Below are 20,078 nucleotides of genomic sequence, written 5' to 3'. Positions count from 1 at the left end.
CAACTCTGCAGACTTGTAAATAAAGCTTGTCGTGTCATCAGTTTTAAAGAGACTCATGTGTGAGAAGTTTTATTTCTGACAAATGGGGGCTCGTCCGGGATCTACACTCCGGCCGTGAGGGGAGGCGAGAAGAGGGACATCGGAGGTGGTGCACCCCGCTGAGTTCAGCGGCTCCTAGTCCCTTGCTCGTCGCTTCGGGCGGCTTGAGCGAGTGGTATCCGGACAGGGTGACACGACAAGACGGAGAGGAGAAGGGTGACGGTTCAATCCCCGGGAAGACACCGGTAAGTGACGACTTACGATTGTGGTGTGGGGATTGGGTAACAGGTGTAACGGGATACACCTGTTTGGATAAAAAACCTAACGTAATAGATCAGGTATAGAGCTTTTGTCGTGGCGTGAGGACCCTGTCGTGGGACTCTAGGATAGACCCCAGGGAAACCTCGGCGGTAACCGAAGGAGGGACAGCACCTCCGACGAAGTGCCGAGAAGAGAGGGGTCAACCCCAGGGAAACCTCAGCGGTAACCGAAGGAGGGACAGTACCTCCGACGAGGCGTCTGAGAAGAAGGGAGTAGGGTCCAGAACGAGAGGGTCCTCAGCAACGATAAACGGATCTAGGTGGGAAAATGGGAGGATCAAAATCTAAGGGCTCGTCTGAAAATTCAGGACAATTCCTGGGAGTTCCCCTTGACAGCCCTTTGGGGAGAATGTTTGAAAACTGGGATAGTAAAAGATATCGAGACAAAAACAAGGAAAAGATGGTCCAATATTGTCTCCTTTGGTCGAAACAACCTATTAAAGGTTCCTCGGTCTGGTGGCCGAAATTTGGATCTGATGAGGATTGGGTTAGACAAGCATTAAACATATATGTAAATTCGAGACCAAAGGTGAATCAAGAAGAGTCAGCATATGCATTTTGTTGGGTTCCCTGGCCAGGATCCTTAACAAAATGTTTTAAATTGAGGGTAGCGGGAGAAAAGAAGTGGGAACCTCTGGACAACCTTCCCCCTCCTTATATTCCCCCGGTGCCTACTGCGCCCGAGGAAAGCTCATTACCGGAGGGGAAAGGCGATGAATCTGATTGCCCCGAAAGGGGCCGGGAAAAAAAGGATGAATTAAGGGAGTCGGACCCTAAACTTCCACCGGTAAACCGACCCTGGACAAGATCCCAGACTGGTCCAGGACCATCAAAGTTTTCAATAAGCCTAAATCCCCTGAGGGAAGTTCCTATGGGAGGACCGGGAGGGGGAATGGGATATGTGAATGTTCCCCTAACTAGTACAGAGGTGCGGGGATTTAAGAAAGAAATGAAAAAGTTATTGGAAGATCCTATAGGACTGGCTGAACAGCTCGACCAATTCCTGGGACCAAACACATATACGTGGGAAGAGATGCAGGCAATAATGGGAACATTATTCTCACCCCAGGAGAGGCAGATGATTCGACGGGCTGCCCTCCTCATGTGGGAATATGAACAACCTGGGGACCCCAGACCCCATGAACAAAAATATCCCTTAAATGAACCCAGGTGGGACAAACAAACACCCGAGGGATTGGCAAGTATGAGACAATATAGAGAGTGGACAATTAAAGGGATACGGGAGGCTGTGCCAAAGGGTCACAATTTCACCAAGGCATTTGGGAACCACCAGGAGAAAGACGAGTCCCCTACTGATTTTTTGGAGAGGGTGAGAAAGAATGTCCAACAGTATGCGGGCGTGGACCCTAGTACACCAATGGGTGAACAGCTTATTCGAATTGAATTTGTTTCCAAATCATGGCAGGACATTAGAAAGAAACTAGAAAAGGAGGAGGACTGGAGCGAAAAACCCCTAAGCGACCTGTTAAAAAAGGCGCAAAAAGTATATGTGCAGAGAGAAGAAGAAGATCAAAAGAAGGCGACAAAGGTTATGGTATAGACTATCCGACAGATGAATGCTGAATCCAGAGGGGAAAGAAAACAAAACCTTCCTCTAAACTTACTTTTGGAGGAAAGATGACTGTGTACACCTCCCATTCTGTGAGTGTTTTATTAACACAAACTGCCCATCGATGGCTGACTGATTCTCGCATATTAAAGTATGAAACCATTTTAATGGTCGGAGAAGATCTACAGTTTGCAAAGATTAATAGCTGCAACCCAGCTCAGTTTTTATATGGCAGTGAAACAGAGAGAGAGGTGGAGCACGACTGTGTCGAGTTGACGGATCTTCAGACCAAGACCCGAGAAGACCTTTGCGATACTCCGCTGGGAGAAGGATATGAATTCTACATTGACGGCTCCGCCAGATGTGTTGACGGAATGAGAAGAAGTGGATATGCTATAATAGAAGGAAATACTTGGAAAGTAGTAGAATCCACGAGACTACCCGGAAGCTGGTCAGCACAATCCTGTGAACTATATGCCTTGCAGAGAGCCCTCAGAATACTGGCAGAGAAAACTGGAACGATTTACACTGATTCCAAATACGCATACGGGGTAGTGCATACCTTTGGTAAGATCTGGAAGGAGCGTGGTCTAATTACATCAAGAGGAAAGGAATTGGCACACGAACAAATGATTACTCTGACTTTAGAAGCCTTGACATTACCCCAGGAAATAGCAGTGGTCTACATACCAAGCCATCAGAGGGGAGATACCACGACAGCAATTGGAAACAGACTGGCTGATGAAGAAGCCAAAAGGGCAGCCATGCAACAAGAAGTCCGTTTGCTGACCTTAATCCCAATAAGGCAAGGCATAAAGAAGGCTCCCATTTTCACTGCTAAGGAAGAAAAGGACATGGCTCAGCTGGGCGCAAACCAGCTGCCTGATGGAACATGGAAGACACCAGATGGAAGAATGGTTCTAAATAAAGAAATAACTCGCAATATTTTAAAACACCTGCATCAACAGAGCCACTGGGGCACCCAAGCCTTATGTGACACAGTGCTTCGAGAATATGTGTGTAAGGGAATCTACACCTTGGCCCAACAAGAGGTGCAAAATTGTTACCTATGCACAAAAATTAATAAGAAAATAATGAGGACAGGGACCATGGGAGGTCAACCATTAGCCATACGCCCTTTTCAACGTATCCAGATCGACTTCACAGAGTTACCTCAAGTCCAAAGATGGAAGTATCTGTTGGTGGTAATAGATCACTTTACCCGATGGGTGGAAGCCTTCCCAACAGTAAATGCTACAGCCTCTACAGTAGCTCGCCTCCTCCAAGAGCAGATAATCCCCAGATATGGTATAATGGATTCTATAGACTCAGACAGGGGTCCACATTTTTCTTCAAAAATCCAGCAATTGATTTGTAATGCATTACAGGTCTCTTGGAAATTACATACCCCTTGGCATCCACAAAGCTCAGGGAGGATTGAACGTATGAATGGAACCCTAAAAATGCTGGGCAGAAAATACCACCCAACATCCATATACCCCTTGTGTGGAAAAAGAAGGAAATAATATGGGTCATTATATACAGATTCCTAATACCACTCCTTTCCCTCTTAACGGTTGGAAGGGTGACTCAGGCCCACCATGCCCTGATGGACTCTGGTTTTGCATACACACATTTTAAAGAGAGAAAGGGGTGGATTGTTATATAGAGAATTTAGGTTAAAATGACTTAAGTTAAAATGTGATGATTAATCATAAAAAGGGAAGCCAGAACGGACAGGGAGCTTACTAGCAGCCAAGGACAAAAGGTTCAGCTGGATATGTTTTTTTAAACCTATCTTTCCATGGTCATAGTGAGAGACATGCAGGAGACAAAAGATTGATAAGAAGGGTGAGAAACAGAATTTAGTGTATGTAGAGTTCACAGCGTACGTAACGAACGTGATAATTAAAAATGCAGTTATACTTAGAATGCTTTTGCAATACTAACCAATTAAAACAGTATTAATAAGAAGGGGAAGGGCAAACAATAAGGGTATAAAAATCAATGCACTGTATGTATCGGGGCTTAACTGGTGAGAAGCCAGTTGAGTCCAACTCTGCAGACTTGTAAATAAAGCTTGTCGTGTCATCAGTTTTAAAGAGACTCATGTGTGAGAAGTTTTATTTCTGACAATAATGAGATGTCACTTGAACCACTGCAGACTTTGTAGCATGGGTATATTTACAATGCTGTTCAGGTGAGAGTTCCTGAATATTGACCTAGTGACAATGGAGGAACATCAATACATTTTGAAGCCATGATGGTGTACAAATTACAGGGCAACTTCAGGCGGAAGAGTTCTCAAGCTTTAAGCCATACCCTATGCAGCACAGAATAATACCAATAGGCCATCTCATCCATGAGATTGAGGCGAGTCCTATGAGCCTACATTTGATCTGTATTATTCTAAACCCTTCCTATCAACATATCTGACCAAATGTCTTTTGAACCCATCGAGGGAGTGGTCATCATCAGAGCGGCCTGAGTCATAGAGGTGTGGCTTTGGCTCAAACAGTTAAGAGTCGAGGGATAGTAGGAGTTGATGTAAGAAAGAGCCACCTTCTTCAAGAAACTAAAAGGATTCAGTAGGTAGGCACAGGTAAAAACAGGTTTTAGATTTCATATTTTTTTCCTCTAGTCATGACAGTGGGAATGGTAGCCAAGGCAGAGGAATGCTCCTCTTGGAGAATGTGGGTTGTCAGGGAAGCCAGCAGTAATCCTGATGAGAAGTGAGAAGAGCATCCAGCTGAGCTTAGAGCATGGATTGGCGCATGGAATTATGATATTATGGCCATTAGTGAAACTTGGTTGGAGGAGGGGCTGAACTGGCAGCTCAACGTACCATTCTGTTGCTTTAGAAGTAACAGAACAGGAGGATGAAAGGGGAAGTGGCATTGCTCATCAGGGAAAATATCACAGCAGAGCTCAGGCTAGACAAACCAGGGGGCTCATCTACTGAGGCTATATGGGTGGAGCTGAAGAACTGGAAAGATACGATCACACATATGGGGTTGTATTACACACCGCCCAATAGTCAACGAGAAGTGGAAGAGCAAATCTGCAGAGAGATAGCAGACAGCTGCAAGAAACACAAGGTTGTGATAGTAGGGGATTGTAATTTTCCACATATTGACTGGGACACCTATTCTGTAAAGGAGCTGAATGGTTTGGAATTTGTCAAATGTGTTCATGGATGTTTTCTAAATGATTAAATAGAGGTACCAACTAGAGAGAATGCAATACAGGATCTCCTTTTAGTGAATGAGACAGGATAGATGACAGATGTAATTCTAGGGGAACATTTTGGGTCCAGTGATCATAATGCCATTAGTTTCAAGTGAATACTGGAAAAGGATAGGTGTGGGCCTCAGGTCAAGATTCTAAATTGGAGAAAGGCTCATTTTTGAGGAAATGAGAAAGAATCTAGAATGCATGGATTGGGATGTCATTTTCGGGCAAGAATATGCAAGTTAAGTGGAGGATTTTCAAAGTTGAAATTTTGAGAGCACAGAGTTTGTATGTTTCTGTCAGAATTAAAGCAAGGCTAGCAGACATGGTTGATTTTCGACAGATATTGGGGATCTGGTTCTGAAGAAGAGAGGAGTACAGCAGGCAAAGGCAACATGGAGCAAAAGAGGTACTTGAGATGTTCAACTTTAGATGTTAGCAAAACTAAGGAACTGATGTGGTTGGGGAGGGGTGGAAAATCAAGAGAACACGAACCAGTCCATAGATGGGTCAGCAGTGGAAAGGGTTAAGAACTTAAAATTCTTGGGTACCAACATCTTTGATCTATCTGAGGGGACCCCATGTTGACATAATCACAAAGGCTTGCCAGTAGCTATATTTCATGAGGAGTTTGAGGAGATAGGGTACATCACCAAAGACTCCTGCAAAAATTTCCAGGTGCACTGTGGAGAGCATTCTGACTCGTTGCATCACAGTCTGGTATGGAGGTGCCAATTCACAGGACAGAAAAAGACCACAGTGAGTTGTGAATTTGGCTAGCACCATCAAGAGCATCCAGTCTTCACTCTATTAAGGACATCTACAAGAGACAGCATTTCAAGAAAGCAGCCTCTATCCTCAAAGACTCTATCCACCCATGTCACGGCCTCGTGTCACTACTACCAACAAGCAAGAGCCAGAAGAGAAACATCGAACAATACAAAAACAGCTTCCTCCCCTCTGCCATCACATGGGTCAGCACAATATTGAGGGCCGAAGGCCCTGTACTCCTATGCTGCATTGTTCTATTATCGATCAGATTTCTGATCAGACAATGAACCACACACACTACCTCATTTTCTCTTCATTACATTTTTTTTAAAGTATAATTTACAGTAATTTTGCACCTGTAATGCTGCCCCAAAACAATGAATTTTGTGACATGTTCATGACAATAAATTCTGATTCATCTTCTGATTCTCCCTGCATATTCATTATGTCAATATGGAACCCTCTTAATGTGTTGTGTCTGCTTCAACCATTATTTCTGGCAACCAGTTTCAGGCATCTATCACTGTGCCTCACACATCATCTCCTTTAAAGTTCAAATTTATTGCCAAAGTACATACATGACATCACATAACCCTGAAATTCCTTTTCCTGCAGGCCAGGGTGATTTTCTACTTATAGGCAGTGCAAAAAACTGTATTCAAGAAAAGATATGGGGCGTAGCATGATGGTGTGAGCAAGGGACATGGAAAATCGCCTCAGTAATAACTGAACAAAAATATTTTCATAGTTAAAAGTATTGTGAATCTTGCCTGCACAGTTTTAACTATGGCTGCGAGAAAGGGAAAGCTTCCAACAATTAGAAAACTGATTTTTAAAAATTGGGACTACCTCAAAGTTAGAGCCTTGGGCTGGATTTTTTCCTTCTCCACAGGTAACAAGAGTGACAGTAGCAAGAGTTCAAGCGACTCCAGAGCCATCTGTCCGGGACGCCAAAGAAGACGGCACCAGTGTCCTGAAGAAGACTGTGGAACTACCAAGGTTACAAGAGCACATGAGGAGAATGGATCGATCAGAATTACAGTGGGAGACTGAATTTCAAGACCCGCCTCCTTTGTACTCAGAGGCTGAGCAGGAAATGCTTTTTTCATCCATCAGCAATATGGAGCAGGAGGAGGAAGATAAAAGGAGATTGAAGGAGGAGACAGAAGAACAATATCAATGGGCTCAATTTCAAGAAGAGGCTGTGCACATAAAATTATATGAAGTTAAAGAGCAAGGTATGGGCAGGCAACTGATGAATTAGTTGCAAGCAATGAGTCAGGAAATGGATTTAAGGACCTTTTAATACCTCAGTTTATAGAGGTGTTAAAGCAGGCAATGGAAACCCATTCTTTACTAGATTGTTTGTCAACAGCAATAATTACAGTTATACCAAAGAAAGATAAATGTTTGTTAAATCCTGCATCTTATTCTCAATATCTTTATTTAATGTAGATTATAAAATTATTGCAAAATTGTTAACAAATAGGTTATCTAAATATTTGCCTGATTTAATTCATATGGATCGAGCAGGTTTTATTAAAAAAACTATACTCTGTGGTCAATATTGCAAGATTAATTAGCTTAATTAATTTAGTTCAGAAAAGAGATCATTATATTGCAGTAACTTTAGATGCAGAAAAGGCTTTTGATATGTTGGAATGGAACATTTTGTTTCAAGTATTGGAGAAGTTTGGTATTGGTTTTACATTTATAAATTAGATTAAAGCCTTCTATTAAAAACCCTTTGGCAATTTATTACTATGAACAAATTTCTGCTTCTTTTCCATTAACTGGGTCAAGACGTCAAGGTTGTTCTTTGTCCCCAGCTTTAGTTATTTTAGCAATTGAGCCTTTAGCTGAACTAATTATACAGGGTTCTAAGATCAAGGGAATCAAGAAGAATATATAATTAATTTATTTGCTGATGATGTTTTGGTTTATTTAACTGATCCTAAAAACTGTTTATTACAATTACAGATTAGATTCAAAGAATATAGGGAAGTCTCTGGTTATAAAATTAATTGGGATATGAGATTATTCCCTTAGCTGAGGATGATTATACATATTGTAAAGTATCACAAAATTTAGGTGGTCAGATATAGGTATCAAATACTTGGGTATTAGAATTGATAATGATTTTTAAAAATTATATAAATTGAATTATTTACCCTTGCTGATTTTTTAAAAATTGAATAATTTACCTGTTTCTTTAATTGGTAGGGTAAACTGTGTTAAAATGAATGTTTTTTTTCCCCTAGAATTCAAATTAATTTTAAATCAATTCCCATTCCAACTCTTTCACAACTTTTTAAGGATTTAATTATGGTGGTTAGGAAATTTTTATGGAAGGATAAAATGCCTAGGATTTCTTTGGATAAAAAATGACTTGGAAATACGAGTTAGGGCGTTTGCATCTTCCTCATTTTAATAATTATTTTAAAGCAGCTCAATTGAGATTTATAAATGTATTGTTTCATTTAGATAGTATTCCATCTTGGGCTTCTATTGATTTTATGCAATAGGGTATATAGATCCCCAAGATTTTATTTATAAATTGAATTCTAATTTGGATTTGGATGTAGGGAATAATTTATTTTGAAACACTTGAGTTGTGGAATAATATTGATAATGAAATTGGTATGAAAGGTTTAGTATCTAGAAAAACGCTTCTATGTCAAAATACGTTTATTTCTTTTTCAAAGGATAACCAATTCTTGAGGATTTGGAGACGGAAGAACATTTAGAGGATCGTAGATTGTTTTGAGGATGGAAGATTTATATATTTGAAGGAATTAAGGAAAATTTTAGTATACCTAGTAGTACTTTATTTTGTAATTTATTACAAAATAAAATATTTTTTTTATCTGGCAAAATAGGTCCTACTTTGATGCTACCTAATCAAAGTGAATTAGAATTACTAATTTCTAATATTACTCTAACTAAATTTATTTCAGTAATTTCAATTTACTTTAAACCAAGGCCCCAAAAATTAGGGTATATAAATCAAGATAAAGATGGGAATTAGATTTAAATACTCAAATAAGTGAAAAGGATTGGATGGATTTATGTAAGAATAATATGACTAAACATATATATGTAAGATATATTAGTTAAATATAACTTTTAACATCAATCATATTTGATGCCACAAAAACTAAATAGATTAAATCCTGCCATATCAGATTTATGTTTTAGATGTAGATCTGAGGTTGGAACCTTTTTCATTCAACTTGGCAATGAGCTAAAGGTAGACAATTTTGGTTAGTGGCAGGTAATTTTTTGGGGACAAATTACTGGGGTCAAATTCCCACAGGACTCAATAAAGTTATAAAGCAAAAAATTAAATTTAAATATTTATCAAATTGAATTTAATTGCTTTAGCATTTTCCAGGAAATGTATAGCAATATCATGGAAGTCAGGAATAGATTTAGGCTTGGAAAGATGGCATGCAGAACTTTGTAGTTGTAAACCATTAGAGAAAATTACTTATAATCTGTGACATAAATATCATATTCTTTGGAAAATATTGAACCCGTATTTACAAAATGTGATTGACTCTCTGAAGACCTCATTTTTTGGTAATCTCCAATAGATTTTTCTGTATAAAGGCTGTATTTTCTTGGCATTCTCCAGTTTTTTTCCTTTCCATATAACCACTTACAGCACAGAACAGGCCAGTTCAGCCCTACTAGTCCATGCCGTAACAAATTCCCACCCTCCTACTCCCACTGACCAGCACCTGGTCCATACCCCTCCAGTCCTCTCCTCTCCATGTAACTATCCTGTCTATCCTTAAATGTAACCAATGATCCCGCCTCGACCACGTCTGCCAGAAGCTCATTCCACATCCCTACCACCCTTTGCGTAAAGAAATTTACCCTCATGTTCCCCTTATAATTTTCCCCCTTCAATCTTAAACCATGCCCTCTAGTTTGAATCTCCCCCACTCTTAATTGAAAAAGCCTATCCACATTTACTCTGTCTGTCCCTTTTAAAATCTTAAACACCTCTATCAAGTCCCCTCTCAATCTTCTACGCTCCAGAGAAAAAAGCCCCAGTCTGCACAACCTTTCCCTATAACTCAAACCTAGAAATCCTGTCAACATTCTCGTGAACCTTCTCTGCACTCTCTCTATTTTGTTTACATCTTTCCTATAATTTGGTGACCAAAATTGTACACAGTACTCCAAATTTGGCCTCACCAATGCCTTGTACAATTTCATCATAACCTCCCTACTCTTGAATTCAATACTCCAATTTATGAAGCCAACATTCCAAATGCCTTCTTCACCACACCATCTACCTGAGTATCAGCCTTGAGGGTACTATTTACCACAACTCCTAAATCCCTTTGTTGCTCTGCACATCTCAATAGCCTACCATTTAATGCATATGACCTATTTAGTTTTTTTCTTTTTTTAGGGTGGGGGGGTGGAAAGGGTGGGTTGAGAAGGATGGGAGTATATTACCACATATAATAATTTATTTGAAATTATTATGGTCAAAAATTTATAAATAAAGTATTTTTTTAAATATGTATAGAAAAGAGAAATGTAAACAAACTAACTGTGCAATACATAAAACAGTAAATATTCAGTAATAAATAATGTGCAAGAATCCAAGGGATAGCAACTGTTCCCAAACCTGCTGGTGCGAGTCTTGTGGCACCTAAATCTGTATCTCTTTCCTCATGGTGGTGTGGATCCTTGATGATGGATCCCTACCTTCCCCCTCAACAAGGCTACAGCTACCCAAATATTGTTTTGTTATCTCTTGGTGAGACTGGAGGAACTGAGTTAATTAGTTTAGATTTCATACTTACTGTTATTACATACAACTCAAGATTATTTTTCCCACTGGTGAGGCAAATTACCACTTATTGCCAGTGCAAAAAAAACTGACTCAACATAAAACATTTAAACAAGTAAATAAATGTAAACAAACCAACTGTGCAATACAGAGAGAGAGAGAGAGAGAGAGAGAGAGAGAGAGAGAAAACAAATCCGTAAAGTGCAAAAGTAAGAGTTCTATAATGAGTCTCTGATGAAGATAATTTTTGAGGTGTCTGATTGTGGAGGAGAAGCAGCTATTCCTGAACCTGGTGAGTCTTGTGGCACCTATACCTCTTTCCTGAATGCAGCAGCGAGAACAGAATGTGTGCTGTGGGGTGTTGATCCTTGACGATTGTTGCATTCCTTGCAAATGTTCTCAATGGTGGAGAGGCTTTTGCAGGGCATTCTGCTCAGAGATAATGGTGTCCCTATACCAGGCCATGATGTAACTGATCAGTGCATTTTCCATTACACATCTGAAGAAGTTTGCCACGGTTTCCAATTATATACCAACCCTCAGCAAACTCCCGAGGAAGTGGAGGCACTGATGTGCTTTCTTCACAATGACATTAGTCCAGTAAAGATCCTCCAAGATAATTTAAATTTAGTTCTGATTCTCTATAACTACTGGATCGTACACCTCTGGATTTTCTTTCCAAAAGTCCACAATCTGCTCTTTAGTTTGGTGACTGAGTGCAAGTTTGTTGCTGGTGTACCATTCAGCCAGGTTTTCAATCTTGCTTCTGAACGGTGACTCATTCCCCCCCTTTTTATAAAGCCCACTACAAATTTATAGATGGTTTAGTTGAGCAGTAAAATTCTCCACCTTCCCTAACCCACTTTAAATGCTTGGCCTCCATTGACAGTTTTACCCTGGTAAAAGATTATGAAATCTATGCCTCTTCTATTTTTATAAACTTTTCTCAGGCCTCTATGGAAAACAGCACAACCTTGTCCAACCTTCAAACTCAGACAGCATCCTGATAAGTCTTTTCTGCACCCTTTCAAAAGGGACAACATCCTTACTGTTAAGGGGCAACAAGAATTGCGCACAAATCTCCAAGTGTGAGCGAACCAAAGTTTTCTATAGTTGCGTGGCAACTTTCAAGGAACTATGGATCTGGACCCCAAGATTCCTCTGCACATCAATGTTGTCAAGAACCCTGCCATTAACAATATATAATTTCCCCTTATATTTTACCTCCTGAAGTGCAACATTCGTTAAATTCCAACTGCCATTCCTGTCTATATTTGTATCTGATCTAAATGCTTCTGTATCCTTTAATAATCCTCCCTACTATTCACAACTCCAAATTTTTGCATCATCTGCAAACTTGCTAACCCTCCCAGTTCCTCGAACTGATTGTTTAACCATTAAACACAAGAGTAAATATCAGTACCCATTTGAGTCTGTCCCGCTATTTAATCATGAGCTGATACATTCTCCCACTCAGCCCCACTGCACTGCCTTCTCTCCATAACCTGATGCCTGGCTTCATATTCTAGTGTCTCCAGTCCCTTGCGTCTCTCAAATTTACTACTCACCCACCTTTTCTTGGGCAAGTGTATTCAGAATCCAAACTATTAATTCACCTGAACACCTTTTGCCTTGTGGCCTTCTTTTGCCTATGAGGGACCTTGCCAAACGCCCTGTCAATGCCCATGTAAATAATCTCCATTGCCACCTTTGTCACCTCCTCAAAACTATGGTGACTGCCACAAATCTGATCATGTCTTGACAAAAATGTGCTTAAATACTAAATAAATTTTAAATTTAGACATACTGCACAGCAACAGGCCATTTTGACCTCCCAATCACACCCAATTAATCTGCAATCCCCAGTATACTTCTGAATGGTGGGAGGAAACCAGAGTCCCCAGGGAAAACCCATGCAGGCATGGGGAGAACATACAAACTCCTTACAGACAGCTTGGGATTCAAATCCCGGTCTCAATTGCTAATGCTGTTGATTTAGAGGCTCACCTGCCTACAATCTCCTGGATTATTTCCCTTTTGAATCAAAGAAACCTTGGCTGTGAGCTTGCCCTTCAAGTTAAGATTGGGTTTTGAAGGTGCTGCCTGAGTAGTAGCAAAGCCAAATGATAAATATCAGCCCAAGAGCACAAGTCCCAAGTCCTGCTGCCTCTCTGAAAGATGGTAAATGCTAGCAAACAACTTGCATGAAAAGTTCATGTCCATGAAACCCAATTAATTGTTTAAAGAGTACACAATTACAATTCGGGGGGTGAGGGGGAAGGTTAGATACACTTAGTTAATTTTTCACTTCAACAATATCACTGAATTAATTTGTTTTACCACACTGAAAATTAAAATACATGTCCCAGGTTTAAAAGTTAGAACTTGTAGGCACTTAAGCTGACTTTGTTCAAGTGGACGTTCTGGTTACCCTCCACAAAGCATTGTCTAATTTAATCACATTCGGAATGCAAAAGCAGCTGTAAATTATATTTTATGCAATATTTTCCAGTTAATTTGACAAACTAAGTTTTAATGCTCCATTAAAATGTCCAAACAGAATTCTGAATTTACATTCAACATTTTTTATAGGAATATAGTAAAATCCCCATTATCCAGGATTCAGTCAAACAGAAAACTCAAGCAACTGTCAAAAACATTGTGGAAAATAAATGGGCAAAAAAGACAACATTTTAAAATTAACACTCTTAGCATTCACTTCGCCAATGGCAAAACATGCAATCTCAAGCAACCAGAAAATTCACTTATACTGAATCTATCAATGCTGATAGGTGCCAGATACCAGGGGTTTTACTCACAGTAAACAAGAAACTATAATTTACACTGCAAAAATAGAATGGCTAAGAAATGCTGTCATAACAGGACAGTACCCTGTGTAGGTCAGCTAACAATATAGTTTCAGTTAAGACAAAATATTGCAGATAAAATACAATCTGCTTCCTCAGTGATATTAAAACTGCAGCCAGAAATAATACTTCTCTGAGCTTTAGAATACTGTTAGGATTGAAGCCTAGCACTTTTGGGGGGGGGGGGGGGGTGACAAATTTTCCTCAAATTATCACACAGCAGAACACTCATTGTAAATTCAAGTCAGTCTTGGCTATTACGTGACCTTTCTTTTGCAAGCCCAATTAATTCTAAGCTCGAATGAATCCATGGAAAAATACCGCAGCCTAGTCAATAGTATCACACCTTTTCAACGGTCTAACTGGGTTATCTAATGTAGTTATTGGAACCTGAAACAGAAGGTGAAGGCCACCTGAATGTCACTATGTTGAAAGAGATTGGCTTTCACCTGCACTCAGTTATCCCAGGTGAAAAGATTTTGTATCAGGTGACTTGCTTGCAGGGCTGATACACAAGCACATACGTAAATGCCTGCATAGAAAAACAATACATGTAATGATTTTCTTAATTTTCAAATAATAATAAAGGCACAGATGTATTTTTGATGGAGTATTAGCTTTTGGGCAGTTAGAAGTAAAAAATAACTTCACGTTATATTATCTAGTGACCAAAGTACACAGTTGTGAGCGATGGGCAAGGACAGAATAGGTTGGAGTAAGCTACTTGGCCTTCTGCCTTCTCTGGCATTCATTATGGCTGATATAATCTTGGTTTCAATTCCACTTTGACTGTTTTCCATATCCATAACCTTCTTAGTAAATTTCCTGGTAATATTAATGATCCATACCCCTCCAGGTAGGGAATTCATAAGCCAGGAGTATGTCAGTAGCTCAATTTTGTTCTGCCATTCAAGAGGATTGTTAATGATCTGACTGTAACCTCAACACTACATTCCTGAAAACCCATAATCATAACGGAGCTCCTTATCATGAATCCATCAAATTTTAACCAAGTCATTGTTCACACTTCTCAACTGAAGTAGATACAAGACCACCTGACCAATCTTTTTTCATAAGACCACCAAAACCACTTCTGAATTCTCCCAAAGCAGTTTTATTCTTTTCAAATTAATGCAAATCAATGCTACATACATGACTCAACTGGTCTGACAAATGTTCTAAGCAGCTTATGCTTAGAACCATAGACATTACAGCACAGAAACTGGCCTTTATTTTTGCCTAGTCTAACTGACCTGCAACTAGTCCATAGGCCTCCATACCACTCCCATTCATGTACCCGTCCAAATTCCTCTTAAAAGTTAAAATTGAGCCCACATTACCACTTCAGCTAAAAGTTCATTCCACCCCTCCCCCCCACCATTCTGTGTGAGGTTCCCGCAAACTTTTCCCCTTTCATTCTTAACCCATGTCCTCTGCTTTATATTTCACCTCCCTTCAGTGTCTGTCCCCCTCAATTTTAATTACCTCTATCAAATTTCCCCTCATTCCTCTACAATCCAGAGAATGAAGTCCTAACCTGTTTAACCTTTCCCTGTAACTCAATTCCTGAAGTCTGGGTAACATCTTAGCAAATCTTCTCTGCCCTCTTTCCATCTTACTGATATCTTTCCTGTAGTTAGGTGACCAAAAGTGCACACAATATTCCAAACTTGGCCTCATCAATGTCTTATACAACTTTAACAGAACATCCCAACTCTTGTACTTGTACTCAATACAGGATGAATCTTTTTAATCAGGTGACATTCAGACCTGGCCATTGCCAAACCACAGAAAATACCGGAAAACATAAATTGACCCCTAAGGGAACACTTATTAGTACTAGCATCATCTTCTGCACCTCTTGGTCTCTTGGAGGACATCCTGAAGGGCTAAAGTACAACTGTATACAAGAAATTAACAGGACTGTATCACCAAAACACTCAGCTGCAGCGTAAACTGATTTTGGCATATTAGTGCAGCTAACAGCGCTGCTCTGGTGTCAGATCCACAAACTAATGGCGACAGATTCAAAGCACTGGATTAGAGGTACAACCTGTACTATGATTAATGAAGCCCAATGTGCCAAAAGCTCTCTTTATAACCCTATCCACCTTTGACACCACTTTCAGGAAATTATGTATCTGTATTCCCTGATCCCCAACTTCTCAGTGCCTTAGTGTTTACTGCGTATGTCCTTTTTGGTTTGTCCTTCCAAACTATAACACCTCACACTTGTCGGCATTAAATTCTGTGTGCCATTTTTCAGCCGATTTTTCCAACTGGTGCAAATTTCTCTGTAAGTTTGAAAACCTTCTTCACTGACCACAACACCACCAATCTTAGTGTCATCTGCAAATTTGCTGATCCAAATTTACCACATTATTGTCCAGATCGTTGATATAGATGACAAACAACAATGGTCCCAGCACTGATCCCTGATGTACAATGTGGTATGCAAAAGTTTGGACACCCCAAGAGATTTTAGCTCTCATAAAACTTTTACTAAGTTCTCAGACATTAATTGGCTTGTTCACAAGTCATGGTTTGGAAAGGTAAAGCTATGCAAATTTCAAAGCTTTCTAAATACCGTGACTCTTCAAACTTTGTTCCAAAAATCAGTAGCCATGATCTCTCTAACCAGCTGCCTAGCTAGCATTCTGAAAATTAAAATAAATGATGCTCACAAGGCAAGAGAAGGCTATAAGAAGATAGCAAAACGTTTTCAGGTGGTAATTTCCTCAATTTGTAATTGTACAAGAAATGGCAGTTAACCAAAACAGTGGAGGTCAGGTTGAGGCCTGGAAGGCCAGCTCGTGGGATTTGCTAGAAAGTCAAATCAAAACTCATTTGGCTGCAAAAGACCTTCAGGAAGATTTAGCAGACTCTGGAGTGAAGGTGCAGCGACACCTGCACAAGTATGATCTTCACGGAAGTCATCAAGAAAAAGAAACTTTTCCAGCCTCCTCACCACAAAATTTAGCCTCAGAAGTGTGCAAGGGAACAGCTCAACAAGCCTGATGCATTTTGGAAATAAATCCTGTAGACTGATAAAGTTAAAAACTTTTTGGCTACAATCAGCAAAGGAATGAAAGGGTGTAGAATTTCATGGGTTTGTGCTGCAGCACAGGGAACATTTCACTGGTAGAGGAAAGATTTAATTCAATTAAATACCAGCAAATTCTGGAAGCAAACATCAATTACACTATCGGGAAAAAAGCTGAATATGAAAAGAGGACAACTTCTACCACAGGATAATGATCCCAAGTATACCTCAAAATCTACATTGAACTACCTCAAGAGGCACAAGCTGAAGGTTTTACCATGACTCTCTCAGTCCCCTCCCTGACCTAAACATCAATGAAAATCTGGAGATAGTCCTCAAAGGAGCAGTGTATAAAAGACGGCCAAAGAATCTCACAGAACTAGAAGCCTTTTGCAAGGAAGAATGGGCAAAAATCCCCCAAACAAGAATTGAAAGATTCCTAGCAGGCGACAGAAAGCATTTACAAGCTGTGATTCTTGCCAAAGGGGGTGTTATTAAGTAGTGACCATGCAGGGGGCCCAAACATTTGCTTCAGACACTTTACCTTTTTCGTTACTTTGAAACTGTAAAAGATGGAAAATTTAAAAAAGTAAATCTTGTTTAAAATATTAAAGAAATCTGTCAACTTTAGCTTTATGCCTTTTAGAAATCAGGTCAATTTTTTAAACTTACTTAGCTGTCCACAGTAACAAAGATTTTGATGGGGGTGCCCAAACATTTGAATACCATTGTAGATGACAAACGACAATAGTCCCAGCCCTGATCCCTGAGGCACACCACTAGTCGAAGGCCTCCAGTCTGAGAGGCAAGCATCCACCACTACTCTCTGGCTTCTCCCGTCCAACCATTGTCGAATCCAGTTCACTACTTCACCACGAATACTTACAGTCTGTACCTTCCTAACTAATCTCCCACGTGGGACCTTGTCAAAGGTCTTACTAAACTCCATGTACACAACAACATCCACAGCCTTTCCTTCATCAACTTTCCTGGTAACTTCCTCAAAAATCTCTAAGATTGGTTAAACAAGACCTACCACGCACAAAGCCATGTGGACTATCCTGATTCTGTCCATGGCTATCCAAACAATTGTATATCTGATCTTTTAGAACACCTTCCAATAATTTGCATACTACTAATGTATAATTTCCAGGGTTAACTTTGGAGCATTTCTTTTTAAACAAAGCGAGCTACCCTCCAATTCTCTGGCATCACATCCGTGGCTAAGGACATTTTAAATATTTCTGCAAGAGCTCCTGAAATTTCTACACTAACCTCCCTCAAGGTCTGAGGGAATATCTTGTCAGGCCCTGGGTATTTATCTACCCTTATTTGCTTTAAAACAGAAGCACTTCCTCCTCTCTTATCTGCATAGGTTCACTGCTTGTTTTCCTTACTTCCCCACAACTCTGTCCTTTTCCTGATGAAGAAGAAACATTTAAGACCTCTCCCATCTCTTTCGGCTCTATACAAAGCTGACCACTCTGATCTTCAAGGGGATCAATTTTGTCCCTTACTATCCTTTTGCTCTTAATATACCTGTAGAACACCTTAGGATTTTCCCAATTTCTGTATTCATTTCCCCTTGCAATGAAACATTAATGTTATTAGCTTTCAAAATTATTTACCATATATATTTTGTGAATCATATCCCCCTGAATACAAGATATCAAATATTATTTTTTTTTCCTGCCAAAGTTTTACCCACATACTTTGTAAAGTATATCGACTAGTTGCATTATGTCCTGGTTTGGTTACTTGAGTGAACATTAATGCAAAAGGCTACAGAAAGAGGAAAGCCCAGCCAAGTCCATCATAGATACCACCTCAAATGAAAGAATTCATGATAGGTTTTGCCTCAAGAGGGCTTTCAGGGAGGAGTCATGTGATGGAGTAGTGGCTGGTCGAATGGAAACAGCCCTCTCCAGAGAAGAGAAAAAAAAATGTGAAAAAAAAGCTCAATAAACATAACATACAGGAAGAGAAAGATAAAGTTACAGAGAAGAGACAGAAGATGGCACCCAAAAGAGAAAAAGTAAGAATAACAGAGAAAAAGGAAGAAGGAAAATCACTGGAGAAGAAAGAAGAAGGTCTTACCTGCACATCGGAGCAGAGAGCCACCATGGAGAGGAGCGGCTGATCACCGATGTTGGTGAGTACCCAGAGGAGTGGTGCACTCCCGACCGGCAGACTTCAAAAATGGCTCTCAGAGCCAAGAAGAGGTGCGCAGTGCACAGGTAAAAGAAAAGGTCAACGCCGACGGGAGGGGGGCTCAGCTGAGGAGCGGTCGGCCCAGCGGCGGGGAGGCCCAGCGGCGGGGAGGCCCAGCGGCGGGGAGGCCCAGCGGCGGGGAGGCCCAGCGGCGGGGAGGCCCAGCGGCGGGGAGGCCCAGCGGCGGGGAGGCCCAGCGGCGGGGAGGCCCAGCGGCGGGGAGGCCCAGCGGCGGGGAGGCCCAGCGGCGGGGAGGCCCAGCGGCGGGGAGGCCCAGCGGCGGGGAGGCCCAGCGGCGGGGAGGCCCAGCGGCGGGGAGGCCCAGCGGCGGGGAGGCCCAGCGGCGGGGAGGCCCAGCGGCGGGGAGGCCCAGCGGCGGGGAGGCCCAGCGGCGGGGAGGCCCAGCGGCGGGGAGGCCCTGCGGCGGGGAGGCCCTGCGGCGGGGAGGCCCTGCGGCGGGGAGGCCCTGCGGCGGGGAGGCCCTGCGGCGGGGAGGCCCTGCGGCGGGGAGGCCCTGCGGCGGGGAGGCCCTGCGGCGGGGAGGCCCTGCGGCGGGGAGGCCCAGCGGCGGGGAGGCCCAGCGGCGGGGAGGCCCAGCGGCGGGGAGGCCCAGCGGCGGGGAGGCCCAGCGGCGGGGAGGCCCAGCGGCGGGGAGGCCCAGCGGCGGGGAGGCCCAGCGGCGGGGAGGCCCAGCGGCGGGGAGGCCCAGCGGCGGGGAGGCCCTGCGGCGGGGAGGCCCTGCGGCGGGGAGGCCCTGCGGCGGGGAGGCCCTGCGGCGGGGAGGCCCAGCGGCGGGGAGGCCCAGCGGCGGGGAGGCCCTGCGGCGGGGAGGCCCTGCGGCGGGGAGGCCCAGCGGCGGGGAGGCCCAGCGGCGGGGAGGCCCTGCGGCGGGGAGGCCCTGCGGCGGGGAGGCCCTGCGGCGGGGAGGCCCTGCGGCGGGGAGGCCCTGCGGCGGGGAGGCCCTGCGGCGGGGAGGCCCTGCGGCGGGGAGGCCCTGCGGCAGGGAGGCCCAACAACAGGAGACACATCAGCTGGAGGCCCAGCAAGGATACACAAGCAGCTCACCAGAAAAGGATGAAGATACAAAGATACAGAGAAGAGAAGATGACACAGACATAGATACAGACACAGAAGATGAGGAGGAGGAAGACCAAGAATTTCAAAGGAAAGAAGAAGGTAAAATAGAAGGACAAAGCTTAGATAAAGCCTTTTT

General features: G+C 42.2%; 1 protein-coding gene across 19 annotated transcripts in view; it reads right to left on the bottom strand.

Moving 5' to 3' along the window:
* Window positions 1-20,078, bottom strand: part of kmt2ca (lysine (K)-specific methyltransferase 2Ca) — a 495,715-nt gene that overhangs the window by 386,404 nt on the left and 89,233 nt on the right. Inside the window, exon 2 of one of the 19 annotated variants that reach the window (XM_069914813.1) lies at window positions 14,061-14,143. The exons of the other annotated variants lie outside the window; for them this stretch is intronic. The gene's annotated coding sequence lies outside the window, so the exon portion shown is untranslated. The remainder of the gene's footprint in view (window positions 1-14,060; window positions 14,144-20,078) is intronic. 19 annotated transcript variants of the gene reach the window in all.

Source organism: Narcine bancroftii, chromosome 1 (assembly GCF_036971445.1).
Source record: "Narcine bancroftii isolate sNarBan1 chromosome 1, sNarBan1.hap1, whole genome shotgun sequence".
Taxonomy (NCBI): Eukaryota; Metazoa; Chordata; class Chondrichthyes; order Torpediniformes; family Narcinidae; genus Narcine; species Narcine bancroftii.
The sequence above is the reverse complement of the archived record's forward strand: the minus strand, read 5'-3'. Positions and strand labels throughout refer to the sequence as shown.